This window comes from Parus major, chromosome 6 (genome assembly GCF_001522545.3).
Source record: "Parus major isolate Abel chromosome 6, Parus_major1.1, whole genome shotgun sequence".
Taxonomy (NCBI): Eukaryota; Metazoa; Chordata; class Aves; order Passeriformes; family Paridae; genus Parus; species Parus major.
The window spans coordinates 11,700,876-11,727,945 of NC_031775.1; the positions used below are offsets into that span (position 1 = coordinate 11,700,876).

Consider the following 27,070-nt stretch of genomic DNA (forward strand, 5'->3'; position numbering starts at 1 on the left):
AACAGTGTTTGAAAGCAAGTATTGTGGGTTGATACAGAAGTAAGTCTCTGCTCTTGAATCATGACTCTGTGGTGGAATTTTTATAAAAACATTTATGTCTGAAATATTCCAAGAGAGTATGAAAAATAATTGTCAAAACCTGGTTGGTTTTAGGTGGAGACTGAGTACTTAACGCAGTGATAGAGGTGTAAAACTTTTATAAGATGTTGATCAAGTTTTTATCAAGTTTGAAAAGGAGACTGGCAGTTTTATTTCTGTTTTTTATTTGAGAAAATTAGATGCTGCTTTCTAGTGCAGTGATTGCAGAAGGCTGGGAATAAAGTTTAGATTTCCTGAATTTCAGTTCATTAATGAGCTCTGTAAGAATTTGAGTCCCCCTGAATTATCTTCAGAGAGGGGTTACCACACTGAATTGTGATTACTTAGCAGCTCTCTGAATTGGAACATCCTAAAAGGTTTAAAAGGGAGCATCATCAGAAAATCTGTTTATCTAAAGGCAGATCTGGTAGTCTTCTAAAATATGGAGTAAGGAGGGAAACATTTCCATTAATTCTTTTTGCACCTTACAGTATTACCAGGGGCAGGATGTTGTCCATGGTAAATTCCACATGCTTCTGGGTAATGTCTTATCATTGTGTAAGCTTCTATACAATGTTTCCTGTATCCTGGATTTTTTCTTAGTGTTGTGTTGGATTTTTTTTTTTCTTTGTTAAATGCCTGTTTCTTATAGGGAAGAGGAAGACAGCTGTAATATTCTCCCCATAAATTGTGCTGGGAGAGGAGATGTGTTAGAGGTTTTCTTGTGACCAGTGGCTCTTAAAAATGGCAAAACATCACTGTTTCATGCACACTAGTGGGTTGTAAATAAGAAATTGTCCAAGAATAACCATAGTTTTTGGCATGTACAAGAGTATTTGGCAGAAAGCTTGTCTGTGGATAACACACAGCACTACTAAAGTGTTGGGGGGGTATAAGGTTTTTTGTGTTTGTGTAGCTGTTTATCTTGTTGTTCTAAATAAGATCAAAATATTTCTTGCAGGTTTTGATGTGCTAATCTGTATTTGAATGGTTTTGGGGGCACATTGTGTGTAGTTAAGTTTATAGACTTGTCCATAACTTCAGATCGTGACCTCCTATACAGAATTGGCAGCATAATTATCACACTTTCAGTAGCAAGGGGAAGCAGACTGTCTCAGAGCAATTTAAATTGCTTTTATTTCATATTTGCCAAGTTCTTCTATTCTCTGTAGGTTTTAATGGCTCAGACCTCTGGAAACTCTTCCATACATGGTTAAAGTGCAACCACTGATGGCATGGAGAAGGTGGAGGGGAAGGGGGAGGATGGAGGGAACAACCTACTGAGCTGATAGAATTTTAAACAAACTTGGGTGGTTTTCTTGAGACAGCATTTCAGCTCCAAGTCATACACATATATACACATTCAGGGCATTTCTCAGTCTTGGTCATGCTGGAAGCTAGAGGAACTAAGTATCCATATGGAGTGAATCCAGCAAGGGTAGGTAGCCTCAGTGCTCCCTCCATTCCGGCCCATTTTCTTAGCCAGGATCCTTTCTGGAATCCTATTTCTACAAGATTCCTTCAGCCTTTCTGCCTTTGTCCATCTTTTACACACATTATTGAAATAACTAGGTTGATATTAGCATTGGATCAAATGTTGTATACCATTTCTTTTCTAAAAATGTGCTTTAAAATAATTTAAAGATTTCTGTGTAACTGAAGCCCTCTGCCAAGCTAGAAACATACTGAGGGACTGATTTGGTCTAATGCTCACTATTGTCAGATGAACTGAGTTATTCTACTGTCTCTCACAAGCCTGTTGTGTCATACTGATCAAATAATCCGTTTGTTTTGGGTAGAATTTTCAAAAGCACACAGCAGTTATGTAAATCTATTCCTATTCAAGCTGATGGAGGCCTAATTCTTATTTCCACTAAGGCTCCATTACACTGCCTGGCAGGGTCAAGATACTTAAAACTAGGCTTCTTGCCCTACCACAGGAATATAAAGGGATCCCATGGAAATGCAAATCTGACTGACAATTTTTCCATTGACTTCAGTGGAAACAAGATTAAACAAACAGAACTGCTTTTTAATAATTTCAGCCTCGGCTTTTGTGTTTTCCTAATATAAAAATAAGCCTAATATCATCTACCTATTTAATGTATCTGCAAATGCAGCAAAGCTAATTTAATGTTTGTCCAGCTATTTGAAGGTGTCTGGGGCAGCCTAAGTGTCCACTTGCATTATTAATATGAACTATCTCGCCAGTAAAAATTTTGTATTGTATTTTATCTTGATGAGAAATATCCCTAAATCCAAGTAGTTCAGTTTAGTAAGACAATACGTTGTTCATGAATTTAAGAGCCTGACATGTGATGAGGACTTCTGCTGTGCAGAACTGTATCATGGCAGGAGGGTGCTGGGTCCCTGTTAACCATGCTGCAGATCACAAGACTCTTGGTGGGAGCCAATTTGTTTCTGTCCCAATGCTACAAGAATCTATCAGTTACTAATGGCATTTTGTAACAGATCCTTGCAAAAGTTCGAAAGGATATGAGAATCACTGTCTTCTAAATGTCATGTGTATTTTGCAGAATGATAATGAAGCATTTTGTTACCACAATGAACTGCCTTTTTTTCTCCTGCTGACATTCTAGAGCTCAAATTAATACCACTCTGTAGCTTAGAATCACATTGCTCAATTTATACTAAAACTGTTAACAGGAATAAAAATAAAAATATAGTTTGTGTTATTACATGTGCTGAAATAGTTGTTATATAAGTTCAGATACTACAATAGTAAGCATTCAATTTAATTGGAACATACAAACATGTACTAACAGATGCCTAAAAAACCTTGCCTGAAAGGAATCTCTGCCTACATGAAGAACTGCCTTGCAGTCAGTGGACTTGCTTGGAAAAGGCTGTTTGTGTACAAAATTGCAAAATCAAATCCTAAATAAAGAATGCAGAGTAGTTATTCTGTGCAAATGTGGGGTTGCTTTGTGACACAGGGTTTTTGCTATCTCTTTAAATATATGAATATCATGCAAAAAAGGTCATGGTCTAAAATGTTACTTCAGGAAACAGTTCATTCCATTTCCATTCTTTAATATTGTCTCTGAATTTACATGATCAATAATGTACATAAAACTTTCATGGACAAAATCTATATTTCTTTCTTTTGGTCTTGTATTTTTTTATCTGTTGACATCAGAACCTGACAACAGGATCTGCCAGAACAGCCCATTAAATGCAGCTGATATTGACTGTTCCTGGAATGCAACCTGATTTTACAATTAGTGAAGGCTACTTTTTTTTTGTTAGCATAGAAGCAGTAAAGCAGGTTGGAAATGAGTAAATCTGCACTTTTCTGGTAACTGTGTAGCCAGTTGACAGGACTCCTTACCATCTCTGATGTCCAATGCAACGTATGTTAAGCAGTTAATGTTTAAATGCATTAAACTTTATTAGCTACACTACTACAATTTGTACAGCTGTCCTGATCTCCCAGTACTCCAAAGGTGTATCCAGAGACCACCAGAGGTAAATCCTTAGGTCCATGGCTGAAGCCAGGGTGCAGATTTTTTCCTCTGAGGAATACAGACCCTAACACAGCTTTTATGAGATGGGCCCTGACCTCATCTCTATCAGAGCACAGAGGGGTGCCAGAATTTTCGTTAATTTGAATGCACAGCCACACAGCCCCCATAGGAACTTTGGGAAGGTGAAAGGGTGAAACTGTTATGAAACTGCTGTTTTTCCATTCCAGAACTTCCACTTTCACCAAGGAACTGTTCAGTTTGCCATTTGGTTAGTTATCTTAATGCCACAGGATTCTGAATATTCCAGCATAGCCTGGTCTGTATTTAAGTACAACCATATTTCCCGTCTGAAGCCAACCCCTTTAGCTGGGGTATTTCCTCCAGATATGGTTGGCTTGAAATGTTCTCAGTGCTAACACAAACCACAATTTTAAAACCCACACATTTAAGTCGATTATAGGCCGATGCTACCCAGCTCTGTATATACTGTTCTGATGGGAGAAGAAATCTCTGTGGCTGTTCAGTGCCAGTTGTTCCCTCTCTTTCTACAGAGGATTAAATGTCTCCATGTAGCAGGGAATGAGAGCAGCCCTGCAAATGTGGGCTGCTGCGTGTGTGCTGTGATCCACATCTAGCTTGATGTCATGATCTTGGGTACTGCCCCTTGAGGCTGTGAGAGATTTTATTGCTGTGACTCCTAGGGGAAGCTCACACCTCTGTTGAAAAACCCTAGGTTTCCAGGCTCTTTCCATAATGAGTAGAGAAAGAAAAGCACTGGCATTTGGTGATTTGTTCCAGTTTATGTATTTGTTGTAGGACAGGATTACTTGTCCTTTCCAAGCCCGTGTCGCTCACCATTGACTGCAGAGGCAACTGTATACATGCCTGACATTTTTCTAATTCCAGTTAGGTGAAGTGGATCCTACCATTACTATTTGTCTCTTGTGTTTGTTCATGTGAAATGTCCATGTTTAGAATCAGTAGCATCTTGAATGAGGATTTATGAATGTCCTATGTGTATGTGCTGATTTGCAAGCCGCACTTTGGCAACATGGGTTTTTTTGAGATTTCTTACTGTGGAAAAGCAAAGAATAGATGATCACATTGGGAAATAGAAAGTACTTGGTCATAAAGAGATAATGAAAACTACAGCTCTCTGCAAGATGTAAAGTTCATGAGAATTTTAAAATACCAGATTTTTTGTATTACAAATGCTTTGAGTGCATGATATTTTCAGTGTTTATTTAGACCTGAGTGGAATTTCACCTTTTAGCATTTGTAAGGTTGTTAATTAGGAAGGGGCGGTTCTGCTCTGAACACATGACATAATAATTGTGAAAACATCATTATCTATTTTCAAAATATGTAAGTATCCAGAGCAAGCTGGAGTAAAGTTAAATCCATTTAGTAAGGTCCATTGGCACTTGCATAAGGGGTGTCCTCCTTCAGAAGCCCGTAATTGTAGCTGTTTACAGCCTTAAAATTACAGTACTACTTAATTCTCTTCAGTGAAAGAGATCATGGACACAGAGCTAAATAGTTGCAGGGATAAATTCTTGTTTTCCAGCTTTTTGAAGCCAGTACGTGCTGGTATCTAAGCCATACTGTGTCTTCCTTAACACACAGGATGTCAGGAGACCATATTTACCATTCCATCAGGAGGGCTCTGTTCTGTTTATATTAATTTACTGTGGGGTGGGAAGAAGGTGTTGTAGTAAGATACTGTATCCTTGTCTAGTAGGAATGGTGGATTTCACTCTGTCCCCTGCTGAATTACTTCACTGATGTGACCTGAGCTGTTTCCTGGTAGGGACTGTTTGGATGGAAGGTGCTTCCATGCGTTTATGATGAGTTCCTCTTCACAAGACACTGGGCATATAACTTGTTTCACACAGTCCAATAAAGATGTGATATAGAGACTTCTGTTCACTCCTGGACTGGCTTCAAGATCCTGTTGTCATAGAGCAGTTATTGTGTAGAGAGCAATTCTCTTCAGAGTCATCTAATTTCTTCATTAGGTTGTTGACGTGCTCCTCTAGTCATGCTCGTGAAGTGTGTCTGTTGAAGAGAGTCAACACTTTGCTGTATAAGCATATTAATTAACTCCTATTATCTTTATTGTAGACATGAAACCCCAAATCACTTTGCTTATTTAGAGAAGCAGAGCCTGGAGAGGGTTTGCTGTATTATTAAGGATGCCCTTTGTCATTCCAGGAGTGTACTGACAATTGAGTGCACTGTAGACTCAGTTCATCGGGCTGCTTGTGGTTTCCTTTGGGACTTGAGACAAAACATCCTGCTGGTGCTTCAAATTTCTCCATTGTCAGAGCAAGGACAACTGTTGCTTAGTCACAGAAAGTGGGACTTTCAGCTGAGAGTTGCTGTGTAGTTGTTGAGATGACATATGTTAGAGAAATGTATCATTTTGCACAGACTGAAATGCAGCATTGCCCTTCCTCTTGTAATAATCTTTAAGAAGAGAGTTCCAGGACTTCAGCACTTACAGCAGTTCACTTACCACATCTCTGTGGAAGTTCTTGCTATTTGTAATGGAATAGTTTCCATTTGTCATGACAGACTATTTCTAAGCTTTGCTCATTAGTTAGGACTGGAATATATCACTTTATTTGTTTCTGTAGATGCTTTCATCAGAAACCAAGTCCAGATGTAGCAGGTTGGCAGTGGATCAGGCTGAGCTACCAGAGGTTTTGCTGAGACTAAATAAGGCTTAAATATTTTCATTCTGTTTCCTCTTCACCTTACTTATCATGCTGGCATTGACAGAAGCAAGGCTGCTTTCCTGAGTGCTGATCCACCCCTCTGCATCATCAGTAAGTGCTGTTAGCAGTGTTTAAAATACGAGAGACTTGTTGGTGCAAGAGAGAGACAGGGGTTTGAATAGCTAACGCTTCTTGTTTTGGCAAACCTATTAAGATGTCAAGTGGCTCCTACAGTGGACAGGATTCTGAGACCTGCAGTAGCACAGTCCTGACATTTGGAGCTGGCAGCCAGCCCTGAAGGTGACAGCGCACTCAGTCTGTTTTCACAGTGCTTCTCCTCACAGGTCTATATCTGGTAATAGGCTGCCTGCCGCTGGCAATTTGCATGGCAGTCCCCACTAATTGCCAACAGTGTTTTCACCTGTCAGGAACAATTCCTAATCAAGCACTGCCTCTCTGCAATGCTGGGCAATTACCATGTGTGTTACAAGATGTAGTATAATGTATGGTCATCGGTAAGCCACAGCATTATACTGACTTTTGCCTTCTGCAGCCCAAAGAATGCTGCTGGAAGGCAAGATGCTGCAACATGGCTACTTTTCTGTGTGCAGGAGCCAAGAGTGAGCAGTGCTTTACACTTGGAGTGAAGTGTGTGACAAAATACCGCTTCAAGGCTGCTGATGCCACCAAAAGGGCCTCACAGCAAGATAATTAACTTTAAGTTGCTTTCACAGAATAAAAGACACAATGTCCAGTTCCTCAAACCGAGGTCTTGGAGCGATGTGGGCTTTATGGAAAGTGGTGTTCTAATTTTCAGCAGCTGAACTAGTAGAACAGCATGACTTGGCATCTAGCTATAGAAAACGTTGGGGAAGGATATTGCTTGCCAAATATGCAAAGTATTTGTGTGATTTACTTCAGCAAAGACGTGAAATACATCCTACTCAGTCTGAGCTAAGGAGGAACCCTGGGGCTAGGAAAGCACTAGAGTTCTGAATGGCAAATGGAGAGTGGAAAGGCTGTGAGCTCCCAAGGAGGTGCCTATGGCTGTGGGGGTGACAGACCTACCTAGGACAGATCCAGGACCTACCTAGATCAACCTCCTAGGACAGTTCTCAGTGTGACACAGTGGGATGATAATATTTGGTAGAAGATGAAAGTGAGTTCAGGCTTCTGTTTCAGAAGAGCTCCTGCAGTGTTTTGTGGAACACAGAGTGCTCTTGCTTCCAACTACTAATTAACTGCAGATACTATTTTAGTTACCAGTATCAAATCTTTTGAATCATCTATGTATGGACTTTTGACTTCTGAAAGCTCTAAATTAGAATTTATCCTTTTCTTTACTGGGGATAGGCTTCTTGAATGCTTTCCCTTGAATTATGCCGATGATGAAGAAAACAAAACAGGCCAGAATACATCCAAATTTGGTTCACAGAAGTACTAGAGTAGAAATCGTTTGCACTGTAGAATTTTGTCTTCTTTCAGAGAATGCATGTACCAGAGTGAATCTATGGAAGTTCTCATTCTGTACAACTGAGATAACTCACCCTGAGATATGTCATCTAAACTGCGTTAAAATATGTGAAATCACCCTTGTCTTCACAAAGTACGTGCAGCATTCCTCTTTCCTTCATGCTGCATGATGGTTTCCTGATAGCAAAGCAAGAGAGGATTAATTTGTACAATGTCAGGTCCACAAGAAGAGCATTTAATTGGTATGCTGTGACAGAAATGTGTGCATGCTCTGAATGTAAGTTATGGGAGAGCTGCACTTTCTGGAAACAGATCACTCTAAAAAGAAACAGCAGGATCCCTGAGCATGGCTATAACTGCACTGACTCAATCTTGGTAAAGTGAGTAATGGATCATATTTCATACCAGTTCCTCAGCAGATCAACTTTCATTTCATCAGCTCCTTCCTTTTTCAAGAGCCTTGATCTTATCCCTGTTAAAGACAGAGCTGCTGCTTTACTGCTTTTGAAATGGGGCTTAAGAATTTGTTTACATAAAAATACCTTGGAATCAATGGATGTTTTGCCATAGAGCATGACCATGTTCATCTCCTGCACACAAAAGGTTTATTGTCACTACATCATCAGTGAGACAAAGAGGTGTGGTATTTGCTGGCTCACGGGGCTGTGGAAATCTGTGGGCTTGGTTAAGAAATTCTTCCAGTGTGGAGGTGATTTTAGGGTGAAGCTAAGGCTCGACAGACAGAGATAGTTCATGCAGCTATCTCCATGGCATGCATGTAAATGGATGGTCTAAGCAACTTCTAACTGTTACAGACACTCCTAACACTATTGTTTCACCCCCACTCAAAAACCACAAGAAGTGTCTGGTTCAGTAAAAGGTGGGAAATTAAGATCAAGTTTTTAATTATTGTGAAAATTTATCCAGCTTCTTTTGGCATGTAATAAAGCTGGAACTCTATGATATATATGAGCTATGGGGAATTTGGAATTAAATAGTTCTTTTAAACTCTGAACTTGTTTCAAAAGTATCTTACCGTGAGCACACATTACAAATGACAGCATAACAGTTCATCACAGTCACCTTCACTGTGTACAGGCCTCCCAGATTTTAGCTGTCAAGAAACAAACAACTGAGCCTGTTATACTCTGTGGCTCTTGATACTGATCTTCGGAATTGGGGTATCTTCCTAATTCACTCCACTCCTGTCACGATGGGTGAATTTCTGTGTACTCTAATTACAGGGAAATATGATGGAAGTGCTGGCTTACGCTTGCTGAGAACAGGAGTAGAGTGCAGTGGAAGTTCCCAAGATTCTGGCTTAGCAATTGGATGCTGCATGTCTTTGTTAGTGTTTGAACATCTGTTCAGTGATTGGCCCCCAAAACAAATGACTAACTTGCTCTTTTCAGGACAAAACTAATAATGTTTGAACAACTTGTTGAAAATGTTTTGGCCCAGCATTATAGCTAGCTGAGCTGCGCTCTACAAGCCAAGCTCTGTGTTATCTGAATGAGTGGATAGAAAAAAAAAAAAATCTTATATTATAGCCAAATAGAAAACAGATGAGTTACTGGTCTTCTGAAATGTGGGTCACTTTTACTATGAAGTCAGGTTCCAAAGGGCTTTTCAGCCTTTACCATCCAGAGGAAATTGTCTGCTTGAACCAAAGCATTCTCTGCTTCTGAATGCACAGCCAAGCTCTGCTGAGCAGCCCCTTTGCTAGGGCAGGTGAGCTGCTTACATGGGGAATGTCTGCTAAATTCTCAGCCAGTGTTAAAAAAGAGTAGGTGTGATAGATGACAGATGGATGAAAGGACACTTGATTTTCCACAGCACTGATTTGGTCTATGCAGTGAAGTCCCATGAAGTCAAGGTTAAATTTCATTTCCTGAGTCTGAAAGGAGAAGAGGCTCTGTGTAAAATCAAGCACAGGGTTAATAGAAAATTCATCTAACCAGGATGCAGTTTCAAAAATGGCAACACTATCTAAGGCTGAAGTTTTGACTTGTATTAAATGTATAAATATTTGCAGAGACATCAGTAAGAGTAACTAGAATCTTACCCAGCACTAAATAAGAAACAAGCTGAGTTTGATCTGGATGTCTAATACCGAAAGAGTTACTCATGTACTTCTCTCAGGTTTTAATACTTTTCTGATTTTTAAATGTGAAAAAATGGAGTAATGTCACCTCAGGGCCATTTTAAAAATCACCAGGGTATTGGATATTCTTTGCTTAGTCAGTCTTCCAAATAGTATTCCTTTTCCATTTCAAAGTTCTGCAACCATATTTGACAGCTCTGTCTGTGCTATCCTGGACATCTTTGCTGCTCTCATCAGCCACAGGCCTTAGTTGCGTCTTGGCGCCAGTTCGTAATCTGTCATATCTTTTGACTCTAACTCTTTTTAATGAGAAGTCTAAAGAGTTTATAGTTCATTTGGGTTTTTGTGAGGTGTCCTCATCTCTTAGATATTTAATGACCATATTAGGGAACCTCAGAAAGCCCAGAGATTCTAGTTTATATGATTAACTCTGAAAGTTTAGTATGATTACAGAATTTGCAAAACAACTTGACTTGATGGCCTTGCGTTTTATGCAAATCTGTAAACAAGAGGAGAGTAATCAAAGCTTGGCTTGTTCACAGATATGAACTTTCATATTATCTCACGGGAAAGACAAGAAAAAACCACTTACTCAGATTCAAGGATAGCATCTATTTTGGCAAGAAACTCTTGGAGTAGGCACAAAGATACCTAGAAAGTAGGTCACGCTGTTGTTGTACCCTTTGACCATCTAAAATGTAAAGGGGCCAACATGCCGGTGCAGGACAAGGAAGCACTGATGTTCATGTGGACAGAGAAATTCTAAGGGATGTTCTGTACATTCTGAGCAGACGGGCTCCATTCCTAACTAATCATTATATCTCACATTTTGTGAGATATTTAGATATGAAGTGTATATTTCTCTGCATTTTCATAGAATCCAAATGAATAAAAGGACTTTCAATGCAATAGCAAGGTTGTTGTGTGTAATGTTCCTAGGTATGTGATTTTTTTTAATAGTACCAGGATCTTTCTGTGCCATTTTGGTTTTTTATTTTCTCTGAGTTTTTGATAATTTTTCAAACATATTTTCTGTAGTCACAAAGAAAACAGAGGTTCTTAAATATTTATACAGTCCACTAATTAAAAAGAAAAATTAATTATTAGTCCTTATGGAGGATGGCTATATCCACTCTGCAAGAGGATGGACCCATTGCAGCTGTTCTGCAGTAGAAGCACAGCGCTCACTTTTGCAGAAAATCCAGATAGTTATTGGCTCTGAAGGATGATGCCCAGCCTGGGCCTTCAGAGGCAACAAAAAGGGTCTTTAAGCAGAAGTCAGCCTGTATGAATGTAAGAGGCAAAAGCTGCCTAGGCCAGGTGTAGATTTACATGGGAAATACCCATGTGAAACACTTAGCTGATCTCAGCTGGGGCTAGCAGCAGCCTTCCTTGTGCCCAGGAGCATGGTGCTGCTGTAGCCAGTTAGCAGCTAGCTCAGAGCTTGCTCAAGAGTCTTTGTATAACCCCATGTTGTGCAGAGTAGTCATTCACAGAACCTTGGTTTTTTGTGTAGTTGAAACCTAAGATTTCTGGTTACTGCATGAGATGCAGATTTTGCAGAAAAACACAGATATTGTGGGAATCAGTCAAGGCACAAGAGCTGGCATGGCTTCACCTTCCGCACTCAGTCCACGTTTGACCTGCTATGGGTTAGTATCCTCTGACTTCACAGGGAAGGAAACCCTCCGGTGAGGCAGGATTCTGTTTCATGCCTGCCACAGAGTAAACTGTGAAAGGAGCTGGACCAAGGAGAACTAATTCTTTGACACTTATGCCTCTTTTTGCTGAGCTCAACATGCCATTCTCATGTTTCTCTGGCTGACCAAGACACATCCTCCTGCATCAGGGATAGACAGAATTTCTCATCAAGTATGTTCATGAAGGACAGATAGGAAAGCAAGTGTCCCCTGTGAGGATTCAACTCTTCTTTCTCTTGAGCTGTTGAAATTACACTTAACACCACAGGCTCAGTACTAAGAGGCTGAAGAAAACCTCTGATTTTGTTCAGATTGGGCTTTTTCCAGCTATGCTGAACACCTGGCAGGTTGTAGCAGTAGTCTGACATGTTTGCAGCTCTGGCTCTCTGTGCACAGGCAAAAGTGACTGAGCTCTTCTGAAGGATCCTCAGCTGAATACATTGCCTTGTCCCAGCACCCAGAGCACTCAGGTGGTGGCCAAAGGAAGGCAGTGGACTTCTGAGGAATGTCACCAAGTATTTAGCTTTTTAGCATTTCAGCTTCTTTTTGACTTTCACCTCTTTTGTCCTTTGTATTGTAGGCCTGTGTCTGAAGTAGGATATGTATTTCCCAAGAGTGAATGCCGTGTGAAGTTCTGTGTTCATGGTATTGCTTCTTCAGATGTTCTTGAATCAGAATGTGGGTTGTCCCATCCGAAATTAAACTATCGCTGTTTGTTATGTAAGAATATATATTAGAATTACTTTTCTTTGCCTTCTTGTTCTGATCTTTCCTGGTTCTCTAAGTTTTTTTTCTTCACCATGAGTTTTTTAATTCATCTTAGATGAAAATTGAGATCTCTCTCATGCAATCTCTCATTTCCATCCTGTGTGACTGTATGAAAGCATCACACATTGCAGGAGCTGACAACACCGTACTAGATGTGCAGTGCCCAACAGTGCTATCAGACTGGGAGGTAGCACTTTGTGCTGTGTCCATTCTGAACTAACTGGGAGATTGTATGTAGTTTAGAGCAAGTCTTTGAGGGCAATTCTGAATGGGTTCAAGCTTCAAGGATTCCCCAGGAGACTCTTGGTTAGACTGGACGTTGTTACCCAACTAGAGCTATGTGTGAAGAATTCAGTATTTTTGCAGCGACATTTTGGAATTATTTCAGTTATTGGAAGAGCGGATTTTATAAATCTGGGCTGTTTTTTAGCCTGGGGGCTTTGTTGAAGACAGGGTGAATTTTAAGGTCATTATATGTGAAATGAATCTGTCAAATCTTGTGGACTTCAGGGAGGTCTGAGTATGAGGACCAAAGATGGGTTTTTTTGGCGCTCATCTTCATTCACAAGAGCAGAGTGAGTCACAACTAGGGCAGACTTTAGTGGGAGGATGCTTGAGCTAAAGTAAGCAACTTGTTGCTGTGCTCATTAGCTTTCCAACTCACTAAAGGAGTAGAATTATCAGTCCTTCTACCAGACAAAGCTTCAGCCTTGCTCACTGGCATTGGCACATCCCAAAACTATTGAGAATCTGAACCCATTGTTCAAGCATCCATCACACGCAAAACCATGTAAGGGCCAAACAGGAATTTTACAGCCTGTTTAATTCCAGCTATGACTCAGAAAGAGCAGACCTTGCCTTGAAGGCACAAGTACAGGGCTGCAAATGGAAGAGAGAGGTGCCTTTGGGTTGATTATTCTTGTAGCTCTTCATGTAGCCCTGCCAGTTGTAGCTATTATTTATGTTAATATAATTGTCTAATCATTTCTGAAAGCCAGTAGAGATTTCTCTACAGTGTTCCCTTCTTGCCCCGTGGTAATAAATTCTTCAGGCTGATTTTCATGCCACCTTTTAAAATTTATTTTTATAAAATAATATCTATTATGCCTAGTGCCTTCTTCTATCATGGAGCAAGATAAATCAGTGCGTCCCAGTTTTGCTTCACAATTATTAATTCATTACTTGACTTGAAGCCTGAAATTAATTGGCTTTTCTTCTATGCTTCCATCTTTTTCAGCTAAATGTTCCTTTAATCCTTCTTTGTAACCTCAATGTATACTTGTCAGCTTTTCTCTTAAGCATTGATTTGATTCAGTTGTCTGATTTTACAAGGTTCCTTGGTATTATTTAATTATACATTGGTTAACGAGTCCGGTTTTCTGGGCTGCTGCTTTAAGAATCTGCCTGATTCTTACTGTGGGTTTTGCCTGGATCATTATGAATCCCAGCTCAGGTAATGGTGTGGTCCCTGGACTTCCACATACCTGGTTGAGGCTGCTCCTTGCATTATTCCCTTCCTGTGCTTAAGACAAGGAGGAATTGTCTTAAATCATGTTTGTAAGACCCTGCTACCCTAGGCAGGGTGGTGCCTTATCCAGCAGAAATAGCAGCCTTGAGATTGTCTCCTGTGTTCTCCCTTCAGCATCCTGTAGCAATACCCTGCAGTGAGAAGTACCTGTGCCATGCCCAAACACTGACCCTCTGAGAGCTGATGATTGAGTAAGGGTCAGACTTTCAGAAAGGCTGTCTAAGCAGAAGATGTTTCTTTGTTACTTGTTTTCACCATTTTAAGGATGCCTTACTATTGGCATTGCCACAATCGTACCTGATGTAACTTTACCACCCACTTGGTCACTTGAACTGTTCAGGCATAAAATACAGAATTGGAAGGGAATCTGATGAGAATTTGTCTTATAGTGGTTACAGTCAATTTTCATTTCTTCTGTTATGTATAAAGACATCAAAACAACATGAGGCTTAAAGAAATATGAAACATTAATTTGTTCTTTAGAACAGGAAGTATTATTCTTTTCCTCTAGACCTGATCAAGAGTCTTTTGCCCTTTGTTTTGCCAAGAATAGACCATGTGTTCATAGTCTTGAGTTTAATTTCTGAATTACAAGAGCAACAAAAAGAACTCCATTTTTAAAGTCTCAGCAGAAAAATAAAATAAGCATGTGTGCAAACACAGGGGGCAGTGGTGTGTAAGCACATTGGCAGACAGGGATAGAAACAAGAAATGTGACTTGCTTCCATGAGACACACCTGCACTTTCATTGCAACATGGAGCCAATGTACAGAGGAAGCAGAGAAGCCTTTCACATCAATTGCACAGCTCATGGACCGTGTGTCTTGTAGCTTTTCTGTGAACTGATAGTGACCCCATGCAGTGCATTGTTCCTTTTCTCCTTTCCATCTGTTCAGTGTTTCAGCTTCTCAGCTCACTAGAGGCCTGCTATTGATTTTTAGATGTGTCCTAAGTTTGCCATAAATTTTATATAGTGACCTCATACTGCCAGAAAGCAAAACTGACACATGTTCACCCCAAAATACACTCTTAAACAAATGGAAAATCATGACAATCTGTTTATAGCCCTCTGGGAATGCCTGAGGTGAAAGAGAATCACCATCACCTTGGTATTTTTAATCCCTGCAAGGTAGATCTTTCTTTTCATGGGAGGTTTCAGCCACTTTACTCTTTGTAAAAGAGTATTTTGGTATATGTTCATCTCTGTTTTGGCATATGCATGGCAGCACCAAATATTAACAATTGTGTCTGTCTTTGCCCAGCATGTTTTGATTTCATTCACAGGCAATGCATTCCCAGTGTTAGATCAGACAGATTCTGCTCTGGCAATGGTACATCTGCCTGACATGCCCCATTGCTCCTGCAATCTATGGCTGAATCCTCTTTGTCATTCCACTGTTTCTTTTCTCATTTCCATCTGTTCATCGTTCCAGAGTTTCTTGAATAATGGAGATGCAGTGATTGCTTTTGAGATGTGTCATAAGCTTGTCGTAAGCATTTTCTTTCCTTTATTTCTTTTTTTAGTAGCCCCCTTTGGCAGGCAGTGCAGTTGGAGGATACAGTAAGGGGAATTGACAACTAATTCCAGCTATTCAGCTGAAGCAAATACCAGTGGCTCTTCTGCATGTTTCCCTGCTTGCTGTCCACATTGAATTTCTATTATTCTTGGCAAAAATAGGGAAATAGGCTTTTTTTAGCCACTGGAATTTAAGGGGAACCTCATTGCTTGAAGTCTTTGACCAAGAGAGATTAGGGAGATGAGGAGGACAAGTGCTTTTACTTTAAAGGATTACTGATATAGAATCTAAGGCAAGAAATTAACTCCTGTTCTCAATTTTGCATGCTTTGCCCTTTCTGTGTTCATTGAGGTAAAATTCATTACCATAGTTGCTAGCTGTGAAAAATTATATTCACTATGGAGTTAACTCATGTGGCTGGATTTAAAGTCCCAGCTTTATTTACAACTTCCTAAAGTTTTCTTCAAGCTGTGATAAAGATCTTATAATGGAGAGCCAAATCCAAGTGATTTGCAGAGAGGTCAGGTGGAAATAAAATGCCGTTTTCTGGTGGAGTGTCATGAGATGCAGAGGGAGGATACAAATGCAAAAGGTACCTGCTTTCCATGGGAGTGTCAGGTGCTGGCTGTAGCCCTGAAGGGATGGAGCACAGCAGTGCTGTGACCAGACACAGGTGGGATCCCTGCAACCCCCTCACAGTGTAGAGCAGCTCTCTCCTTCCTGTGAGTCTGCCTCGCAGTGCTGGAGAGCTACAGTCTGAGGGAAGCATTTTCATCCTTGTACGAAGCCCTTCGTGAGCGGCATTGCAGGCTGAGAAGTCTTTCATTGCTTTCTGTTTCTCTCTCCCTTCCCTGCTGGTGTTCCATTTTTCTAGTCAGTTTTGTAGTTCTCAGCCTCTTTGAACCAAACCCAGTGAGCATGAGATCTTGGTGAGATTTGGTTGCCTTATTTTTCTCTCTCTCTGGAATGAGGGGCTATTGTTTCCTCCTAGAAGTGTAATCAATGCAGTGCCTGAAGGCCAGGTCACTGTGTTTGACCCTTTGCTTTGGTCACTGACCCACATTTCATTCAAACACGTTGGTAAATAGTGGCACTTCTTATGTCTCTGAGATTTATGTAACAGACAGGGAAAGATTAGAATTGGAGATATCTCTTACTATTCTGGGGACCTGGGCTGCCAGCCAGTTTTACTTCTTGAGAAGCAAGTGTGTGGTTTTGTGAGTATGAAGGTGTGACTCATTCTCCTCCTTGACATACTTTAAAACATGCACTGAGCGGTGATTTACATGAGGATGCATTGAGCTGCTTGAGCTGACAGCGCTTGGTGCTCTTTAATCTTACATGTGGATAGAGGAAATGAGTTAATCTGTGGTTAAATATAGAGGTGGTGAAAGAGGTGGGAAGGGGAGGGGTTGACTCTAATCTCACTTAGGTTGGGGTCAGTTGAGAGTAACCTCTGTATCTGGATGGTATTACTCTGGGGGAAGTCATATCTCACCTCTCTGGAGCTGACAGTATTAGCTAATGGAAAACTGCGACAAAGTGAGAATGTGCCCTGAGCTCTGGCATCACTGCAGTGTTGTTCTTTCTGATCACCATCTACATGTTGGTGACACCTTTTTTTTTCCTTTCAAGAGGTATCAAGTGAATTGTAGGGATAATCGAATGTGTGTTGCTGAAATTACATCTTAAGGACCTGAGAGTGGATCAGGGTTGATCTACAAGCTTGGTTCTCTGTGATTGTTGAGATGTGGCATGAGCTTGTTTCTTTGTTTGTTTGTTTTCTGTTTATTCCTGACCTCAATTTTGAGATGGGGATGTAGAAGAAACAGGGATGCCTGCTCTGCAGATACCCACTTCTCTTCTCACTTTGTGTGCAGATGGGCTCTTAAATTCTGTTAGACTGAGAGCTGCCACTTTACCATTCTCTCCAGCTTCCTACATGCCTGAATGGGTATTTTTTGGAGAGAAGCCTGTATTAATGGTTTGTAAGTATTAGCTGCTTCTGGGCAGTTTTTCTTCTGCAAAGTGCTGCTGGAATGCTGCCTGTACCATAGAGGTGTATGCTGCCTGAATTGTACTGGAGAAGATGTGAAATGGATTTTGCTGACTCATTCGGACAGGTAAAAGCAGTCTTTTGGGCATGGACTGAACAAACCTGAAAGAGGAATTTTGGCAGCAGCCTCTTCTGAGGAGGCATCTCAAGCTAATCTGTTATGTGCTGGCATTTTTTCTCAAAAGAGTTGAACCCAAGTAGTCCATGTAAGGAATTTGCATTTGGAGGTCACATACTATATAGGTCATGTTTGTTGAGCAGTGGGTGAAGAATGCAACTGGTTTACTTAAGCTCACTAAAATGAAATGTCTGCCAGGCAGAAGAGTTCATTTTTATATTGGAGAAAATCTAAGCCAATCTTGAGAAATCAGGATCTACCCTGAAATGTACTTGTGCCTCTTTTGTTGACTTCACTGAAAATGACATGCTTTAGCAGGATTTGGCCTTGCATGTAGATTAGTAACAGCATCACTGTAGTCTTTAGTATTTCTGTTATCCCAAAGTAATATTCTTTGAGTCATTCTAGTCCATAGGGACAGGCCTAGCTCTGGCCATCTGTTCCTAAGCAGTCCATATTCATAGCATATAGGCAGTTTGTTTTGTAAAATCTAATAAACTGTCCAAAACACAAAGATATTAGAGATGGCTTATCAGTAAGTTTGATTATGATTATTATTACTACTACTATTATTATTAATAATAATTTTAGTTACAAAAATATTATCAGAATTTGGTCTTTGCTGCACTAGCTGAGGATGGCATTTTTCTTGCATTTTGTTATTTATTAAGCTAGAGCTGTTGTGATGGAGTGGCTCAGGTAAGAAATTTTCAGAAGATTTGTTGATATCTCCTCTGACCTGAATGACAACTCTTTAAACCTCCAGGGTGGAATGGCATAACTATATCTGAGACCAAGGATAAACATCAATTTAGCAAAAAGTTGCTCAGGTTGAAGACAGGGACCCTTGTCTTCCCTTCCACACTGTTTCTTTACCAGTACTGATGGTTGGCCTTGCTTGCAGCTTTGCCAGCTAAAGGGTGCAAGTGAGCACTGTGTGATCAGCATTGAGAAAATAGACCAGCATAATTTATTGTCACTCATTGTTAGTTTAACTTGGTGAATTCAGCCTTCTGTGGATTATAAAGTGCTCACTTGGACACCTCTGCTCAAGCACTGCAGGGAGTTGTAAGCTCCAGCAGGTGGGATAGTGACAAGCAGTTTTCAGTGAAAATGCTTTCAAAAGGTGGGTGTCAATTTTCAGCCTTAGAGGCAGTATAGACCATGAAAAGAGCATTGTGCTAGGAAAGCTGGAGTCACAGTTTGTTCCTGGCACTGATTTTGGTGTGATCAGGTCAAATCACTCCTCATCCATGCGTCTTTTTCCTCCCTCATGTGTCTTGTCCATTTAAATTCCTTGAAAAGGGGCTGCCTGTTCTTATGTAGACAATGGCAAAATATAATATTTTTATCCTAGTAGTCTTACAGAGCTACTTGAATTTGTTGTTTTCTAAATGGCCTTTAGATCTGAGTATTGTTTGTTGATCTTAGTTTCCAGCTCCTTGCTTTTCCATTGCAAAGCTGGTCCCACACTGATGTGTTTGATTATATTTTCATTGCCATTGTATTTGCTTTGATTTTGCAGCTCACTGCACAAAGCATAGGGCGCTGTATAAACAGCATGATGAAATCAAGCAGGGTCAGGCCCTTTCTCTTTTTACCTTGAAAACAATGTGAGATTCCTATGTTTCTTTTGCTTGGCACCTCTAGTTCTTGAGCTGGAGGCTGTGTGTGTGTGCCCTCCTGTTGTGTTCAGGTGTGAGATCACTTGGAGAGTGTTTTCCATTGCTGCCTAAGGGGGTACTGGAAGCTGTGCTGTCTGCTTGGTTGTGTGTGAGCTCAGACTATGAAGTGTGGAAAATTACTGCAAGAATAGCAGCATGCTGAGCTGATGTTTGTATCTACAGTGGGTTAGCTGGGACTAGGTGTCCTTGTCAGGGCTCATAAGTGTATTCATAGACTTGCCCTGCTGGATCATGCCTGGCCAGTGTCTGCAACAAGAAATTTCCTCCTGTTTCTCACCTCTCCTTTTTGCCTTTGGCAGCATTCCTTCCTCCATAGAGATGTGGTTGGAGTGTGGCCTTTGTCCAACTCTTAAAAGAGGCTGAAAAAGCGAGAAGAAGCAAGAGAGCTTGATTCTGCACTATCATAGTTTTGTCAGTGTATCAGTCCTTAGCATGGAATAAAACAGCCTCCAGAAACATCTGTAACACTGTAGACCTTGTTACTTTTGTACTTCAGTCTCATCTCCATAGTGTTCCTGCTATTTCTTTCCCGTGTCATTCTGAAAAGCTTCTTATACCAGGTTTGTGTACCAACACAGACTGAGGCTGTTGCTCAATGCATCAGAGCCACACAATCTGAAGTTTGCTCTAAGCCACAGTGATTTATTTGTTTTAAACTCAAGATGTGTCTAGAGTTAGGGAAACCCTTAGTTATAATAATTAAGGGGGAGGGAAAAAAGGAATTAGGAAAACTCTAAACTCTTCAAGGAAATCTCTTTATCAGCAGTGTGGTGAGATTTTGGGTTGGTTTGGTTTTGTGGTTTTTTTCTTGTTTTCTCTCCATTTCCTTAATTTACTCACCTGCTGCATTCATTCAAAGTTTCTGTGTGGAAGTTGCTTTTTGTAGCTCACTGAGCAGCTCAGTTACCCTTGGTGCCATTTGCTGGCTTCTTGTGCAGGCAGTATCCAAGTACCTTTTGTATTATTAGAAACTCTTTCATCAGACTTTTCTTTTATGGTGGAAATCAAACTCTTAAGAACAGATAAAGTCAGCATGCAGCTGACTACTAAGAGAATTAGAATTAAAACATGTTGAAAACTTCTCAGTATGGTGTCTTTTCACTCTGACACTCTCAGCTCCCTAATTTTACTGTCACTGACAGAAAGTGAAGTACTCCAACAGCAGTGGGTATCAAGTTTGTCTAAACTGAATCTTTCTGTAAGTCCTGCATAGATTTTTCAGCAAAAATAGCTTCTCATGGTCCTCCAGGAGCTAAACTGGAGCATATTTCCAAGGGGAAAGTTTTAACATTTCAGTGTTACTTCTAGACTGGGGCACAGACCAGTCAAAACCTTCCTCTGTACTCTCTTGTCTTGCTGAGCTCCCCGGCTATGTGCCAGGTTAGAGCCTTACTTGTAACAATTTTCAGCACCAGAGAAGTTTCTATCGGTTGGGTTTTGTGCCATTTACTCTCTCCTCCCCCTCTCAGTCTTGCTCTTAGTCCTTGTGATAACAGTTCTATGCTTTGGGCAGCTTTTGGTAGTTGGGACTCTGGCCAACTTCAGCCTTTGCCAACTCACAAGGACAAGGCAGGTTGAGAAAGCAAACAAACTGCAGCCAATGCCAGCAGGGCAGCTTCTTGTGTTGCAGGAAAACCAGGGCTTGACCTTGCCACTGGAATATTAACTCTCTCTTGGTGCATACTCTGAACATCTTTATTGGAAATTTTCTTTCCAGTACTAGCAAATGGCCTTTCAAATGTGTGTCCTTTAACTGATCCCTTTCTGATTTTTGGAAATGGAGAAGCTATTAGACCATCCTCAACAGAAAACTCTAATTTGTTTGAGCTTGTATTTTCTTAGGACTATTTTAGTTTTATTGAAAAACTATCCTGGTTCTTCTAGGATCATTGCTTGGGATCTTCGTGGGTCTCAAAAGAAGTCTTTAGGCTTGTGAAAACATCACATTATTGGGGCTCTGTAAACATGGTCTGAGATGACTCCTATGCAAGGTCCTTGATAATCCTTATGAGTGTTCTTCTATCTCTGGGCATCACCTGCTTTCTCTATGTGTGTTTTTGCCCCATGTGCACTGCCATGAGAATATCTAACTGGTGAGGCTTACTGGCTGACAGGCTGGTTGTACAAGGCCCTTGGAGGTCCTGGTCCTGCTTGTTGAAAGAAACGTGACTTCACTCCCCTCAGAGCTTGAATAAAACACATGAGGATTTGTTCAGTCATCCAGCACAGGTATCAAACTTTGCTAGCTGGTCTATTCAATCTCTTCTCAAAGTTCTTGAATACAGAGAAGTATGAAGAAGACAGTGCAGAGAAAAGTTGCACTGCCTTCTGGAAGAATCACTCTCTCCACTCAGTACAGCAGGAGCTCAGGGTGACTGGCTGACTAATTCAGCCTGATAAATGACATGATTAAAAATGAGGGGTGTCAATACTTAGTGAATAAGCCAAACTGCAAAGGCAGTTTGCAAAGGCCAGCAGACTGCTGTTAATGTTATTGAGTGAAACAATAAAGGTGCACAGCCATCTATCAAATCTATGTCAGGTCTTTCCATTTAGACTTAATATTGGACTGGGGTTAAATAATTTCATTTAGTAACTATCAGTGCATGCAAAAAACCACAATTTTTCTGTGTGAACTCTGCCTCTTTGTCTGTCTAGCTGTGTATCCTAAGGAATTTGTCTGAAGACAACCTAATGTATATGTTTCTTAAAATACATTTACTACCTACCCTTCCTTCTTTATTCCTGGCAGTGGGGAGTTACTTTTCATGGATGTTGTTACCTCTAGTTCTCCACCCAGGCTCTATATCAGATGAGCCTATTCACACATCAGGGATAGCAGCATAGATGTGCATTTACTTCTTTTTGCATTTTGCACACTATTATACTAAATGAAGCTGAAATCAACAGTGATTTACATTGGCAAACAGACTGTAGGTTGTAAGGAGTCATGAATATTTGTGCTATTCAGCTTTCCTTGCTGCTTGAGGGGGAATCTCTAACAGAAAGGCAGGAAAACGGATGTGGTTTCTGCCTTCCCTGGAGACAACCGTGAATATTGGTTCTCACACAGAGGATGCTAGGATGCAGATCTGGGCAGACTGATGTTTATACTAACTATGCTATACTTCCTACATGGTAAGCAGAGGTAATTGTTTCATCTAAAATAGCATTATTTCTATAAGTGACTTCATGCTTATTAGTGTCATTAGTCCTGCTGTCCAACACATCTACAGAGAGGGCTGTACCAAAGCAATTTCTTTCTCTGACTTTTGTAGGTATGAGCTGTTATGTAGCAGTTGCATGTGAAGAGAAGACAGAGTACAAGTTGTCATCAGAAGATCCTGTCCTAAATTGGGCCTGAAAGTTCATCCAGCTGTCTGGTGTGAGTAGCCTGAAATTCTTTTTGGCTACTTCTTTATTTACCTGATGTTTGTCTTTATGCCAGAGTCACATCCATACTGACATTATGATTCTCAAGAGTTGCTTATGTCTATCTCCTTTGGGGATACACAAACATTCCAGTGAGGCTGCATCAGCCTCTTGTATGCTGAACATGCAGAGGCTGTTGTTAGCTGATGGTGATGTCTTTTATTAATTTCTTCTCTCTAAGGAATTAAAGTTCAAGCTGTTGGATAGGAAGCTGGAGAAACTTTTGGGATGTATCAAGCCAAATTTTATGTCATTCTCCTACTAGTGCCTTATAAGCAAAACCACATTGACGCCACTGTTGAACTGGCACAATGGACTGTTTTACACCCGGCCTGAATATGAGCCTGTCCTTTGGCTGCAGAAGGGATGGAAGCTCCCTCCTCTCAGTTTGACTGCTTTAGAGGGAAGAGAATGTGATACTTGGTTCTCTTCCAGGCAGAAATATGCAATCAGGCATTGATCTGGAAAAAGACCATCTCCAAGAAGCCTTGATTCTCAGAGACATGCCTGGGAGTCCCTGTGCCTCATGCTTGTGCTATGGCTGACCTGTGTCATCAGCCAAGAGATGACATCTGCATTTCCTTCTTCCTTATTCGTGAAACCTGCTCAGCCCTACTGGCTGTTGTGTGACATCAAGACATAGCATTGTTCTTCAGGGACTTCATAGCATTGAGTACCAGGGCCTGAATAGCTCATATAGGAGTCTGAAGGAGAACAACTTATTCTTTTGCCCCTGTTCCAGCTTAGGTGGAGCCCTAAATGGCCCTTTTTGCATTACCTTTTTCATATGAGAGAAAAATGCCTACTACATCAATGCAGTAGGCATTGATCTGCAATGCAAAACAGCTCCAGGCCTGTCAAGATGGACCAAATTCACAGAAGGGGAAGGAAAATATCTACCCAGGGGAAGGAAAAAAACTACCCAGTGCACCTGGAAATGAAGTTAATCTGTGAAACCACAGTGGTATAAATTGACTGAATCTTTTGTTGTCATAGGTGAGGGAAAAGTGTGGAAAATGCTACAGTAGGTCCAAGGCTCAGTAACTGAGAAGAAGTGCCCTTAGTGTACACAGAACTGTTAGAGAGTTGCTAAAGAGTTAAAGGTTCTCTTACTGACAGCCAGATTTCCCAGAGTCTGCTGGTCAATAGCTGCTGCCTTATTCAGTTCTGGAATTTGTTGATTTGGGTGAATGCTGAATGTTATTCAGACAAGCTGCTGTAAGGTGTAAGAAGTCTTCTTTCCCTTGGGTCATAGCAGAATGTCTTCTAGAAGAAGGTGTTTCCCAGAATGTGATTTTGGTTCCAGCTGGTTGGTCACACCACCTCCACACTGGCTCTGCCCATCAGAGACTGTAATAGAGGTTTAAACGATGCAGCACTGTGCCAGAAACCAGAGAAGTAACAGTAAGAGTGAGTTTAAAGAAATCAGGAAAATGGAATTTTCATTTTTTCCATTGAATTTTTGGGAACAGATGGAGCGTTGATGAGGCAGAGATTCTGGAAGGGACAGTGTGTTTCAAACGTTTTCCTTAATGTCTTCCCAATCTGCTCATACATTCATAGCTCCTGCCTGTTTGGCACAGGACAGTTAGTTTAGGATGTGAAAATTTCAACACCCCCGGGTTTCCAGAGGTGGGTGTTCCCCAAGGCCTGTTTAGCTGTGTTTTTTGTGCTATGGAACTTTTGATGCAAAGGGCTGTGGGAGCAGCTCATGGCCTGATGGGCAATGTCTTTGTTTATTTCATTCCAAGTCACTGAAGTGAAGGATCTGGTCTTTCTGGACAGAGACAATGACCCTGGAGCATCTTAACTGAGCACTGTGCTGATCCTATTAGGATCAGTCCTGCCTTTTCGAAATGGCCTATGTGTTTTCTTTGGGGTTTTGTTTCTCGGGGTTTTTTTTTTTAAACCTGGTTAGAGGCCAAGAAGAATCTAATCAGAGCCCAGCAGTGCACTGAGCAGCAGTCATTATCATTACTTAGTCATCCAGTTGCTGTTTCTTTGCAGTGACAGGAAGAGTTTGTGTAGTTGGGAGCAGGGGGATGAAGGAAGATCAGCTTTTCTTTTTTGCCCTTGGAGAGGTTCAAGCACTTTTCCTCTCAATACACCTGTAGCAAAGTGTTGCACTTTGAAGAAAGATTTAAAGTAAGGCCTTCAAAACTCTGTGACAGCCATAGTTTATGGGAGAGAAATCAAAAAGAAGAGGTAATTTAAACCATCATTAACTCCTAAAGGAAATGACTTTCAGCTGTGAACTGTGAAATATGATTACTCTCTCATTAGCTTTCATAGTTATAAATGTAACTGGTTAATAATTCTAGCCAGCTGGCCAAATTAGAATCCAATTTCTCCTCAGCCTGGTGTTTTGGGCTGGATTTTTGCTTATTAATGACACACATAGCAAATACATTGGACAGAACTGCTGGGACTTAGTTTCCATGAATGCCCAGGCTTGTCTGCTGGAAGGCATGTTGCTTCTTTTGGCTCTGTAGTTCTGTTCCTGGAGAACAGAAGATCAGCTGTGGGTAGCCTGATTTGATATTCATTTGTCCTTAGCACTTAAGGTTCAGGAAACAACATTGCAAGAAAATACTGAGATGGAGAGAAAGTGCAATTTGAATTTTCTTTTCTGCTTCTAAAAGTTCCTTTCTTTACTGAACTCATATATCTTGTTTTTTACTCTCAGCAACTTAGCAAATCACTGTCACTGGAAGTAAACTCAGATGCTTGCACAGAGATTATGCTAATATCTGAGTATTTTGGTCTAAAGAAAAACTAGAGAATTTTGCAAAAATACAGAAGGAAGCTGATAATTTAGGAGGTGATTTTTGCCCTGGCACTACCTTAAGGCTAATTTAAGCTCTACAGCACCACAAAGGTTAAGAGCAGTGGTAAACAGCTGGTGCCTTTACAGAAGCTTTTAATATTGACTGGGATGTATTCTGTTACCTTCACTGTCAGCAGTACTTTCCATTGACTGAGGTGTTGGTTGGATCAGTAAACAAAGCTCTGGCCTTTAGCTAAACTTATGAAGTGCCTTTGTCCTTTTGTGGTGGAGGAACTCAAGCCTGGGTTCTCCTGCCACAAACAATCCAGTGATCATTGAGTATAACCCTTATGTCCCACACCCCAGTTTGGCACATATGCCACAAACCCCAGCATGCAAGTATTGCTTTCATTTTGCCTGAGAGCACAGGGTACAAAGGGCTGGAGATGCTTATGTGTAGGTGAGGCTGCACACTTTGTCAGTCACATTCTGTGACTGCCATTCATTCCTTAGGACTTTCCTTTGAGTGAACATAGCTGAGCCCCAAGTTTTTCCCCTGTAGCATTGCAGTTAGCAGGTCCCAAATTCCACAAAATTGCTTGGACCAGGGTCAGCAACTGTTCTAGCTAGAGGAGCAAGGTTATGCTTTTATGCATGGGAGTTAAAATAGGTCAGCAGATCAGTAGGAGCTGGGGAAAAAGTGCTACTCATGTGCCTGCTAAACAGCTGATCACTCCCAGCTTGTGCTGGTGTAAGACAGTCTGTCCAGCTCCCATGGAGTTCTGCAGTCAGCAGACTCCAGACAACAGCAGCAGATGCCATGCCTCTCACTGAAGTTTCCTTACATGCTGTAGATCCTGAGTTCAGGTAAAATGTGATCCTACCAGGTGGTATTTCATTCTGTTTTAAATGAGGGATCACCGGTCTCCAGTACAGCCCTCATTTTCAGCAGTCAAAAGGGACACTTAGGGCAGTTCTTCAATCTTCAGCAAGGAAGACAAATTCCACATTTGCTTTTCTCAGCCATTTGAGAAAATGTTTTAGCATTTTGTCTTGTGTTCTCTGCTCTTCTCTTTCTATGCTTAGCAGGTTATGTGCTTTCACTGGATTAATACGTACCTTGTTGTTTAAAGGAACTCTTTCTGGCCCTTCTGTCACGAAGACTTGCTCCTACTGGTGGATTAAGTTCCTATCTAGAGCCCTTAAAAGACCTGTGTACATCTTTGCAAAGAATTTTGCTCATTCTCTGGTAACAGTCTGAACCCCTCATGCCATGCAGACTCAGCTGGAAGTGCTTCATGAGTCCTTGTGCAGTTGGAAGGAGCAGCCTGGCAGATTGTAGGGGCTGCTGATAACAGTATATTCCTTCTGTGGTGATGCTGGCTATGCTTGGACTTCAGCTGGGCAGGATTGAGCTGTAGAATTCAGGCTCAGGTCAAGGGGATCTGCGAGTTGGGAGCTTTGGGGCAAGGTAGGGCTCACCCTTCATAGCAGGGAGGGTGCTGTAATACTATCCTAACCAGAACCTGGGTGGCTGTTTTGTAACAAAGCAGGGCGAGGATGCTGGGTGAATGAGTTTGTGCTCATTGATGGTACTGGGTGGAACTCTGGCAGCAACGTGTTATTTTGGCTGAGT

The 27,070-nt window shown here is 41.0% G+C and overlaps 1 protein-coding gene across 5 annotated transcripts in view; it reads left to right on the forward strand.

The window, feature by feature from the left end:
- SORBS1 (sorbin and SH3 domain containing 1) overlaps positions 1–27,070 on the forward strand; it is a 160,970-nt gene that overhangs the window by 57,482 nt on the left and 76,418 nt on the right. For 3 of the 5 annotated variants that reach the window (XM_033515627.1, XM_033515641.1, XM_033515628.1), the window contains one exon: positions 22,514–22,620. The exons of the other annotated variants lie outside the window; for them this stretch is intronic. The gene's annotated coding sequence lies outside the window, so the exon portion shown is untranslated. The remainder of the gene's footprint in view (positions 1–22,513; positions 22,621–27,070) is intronic. 5 annotated transcript variants of the gene reach the window in all.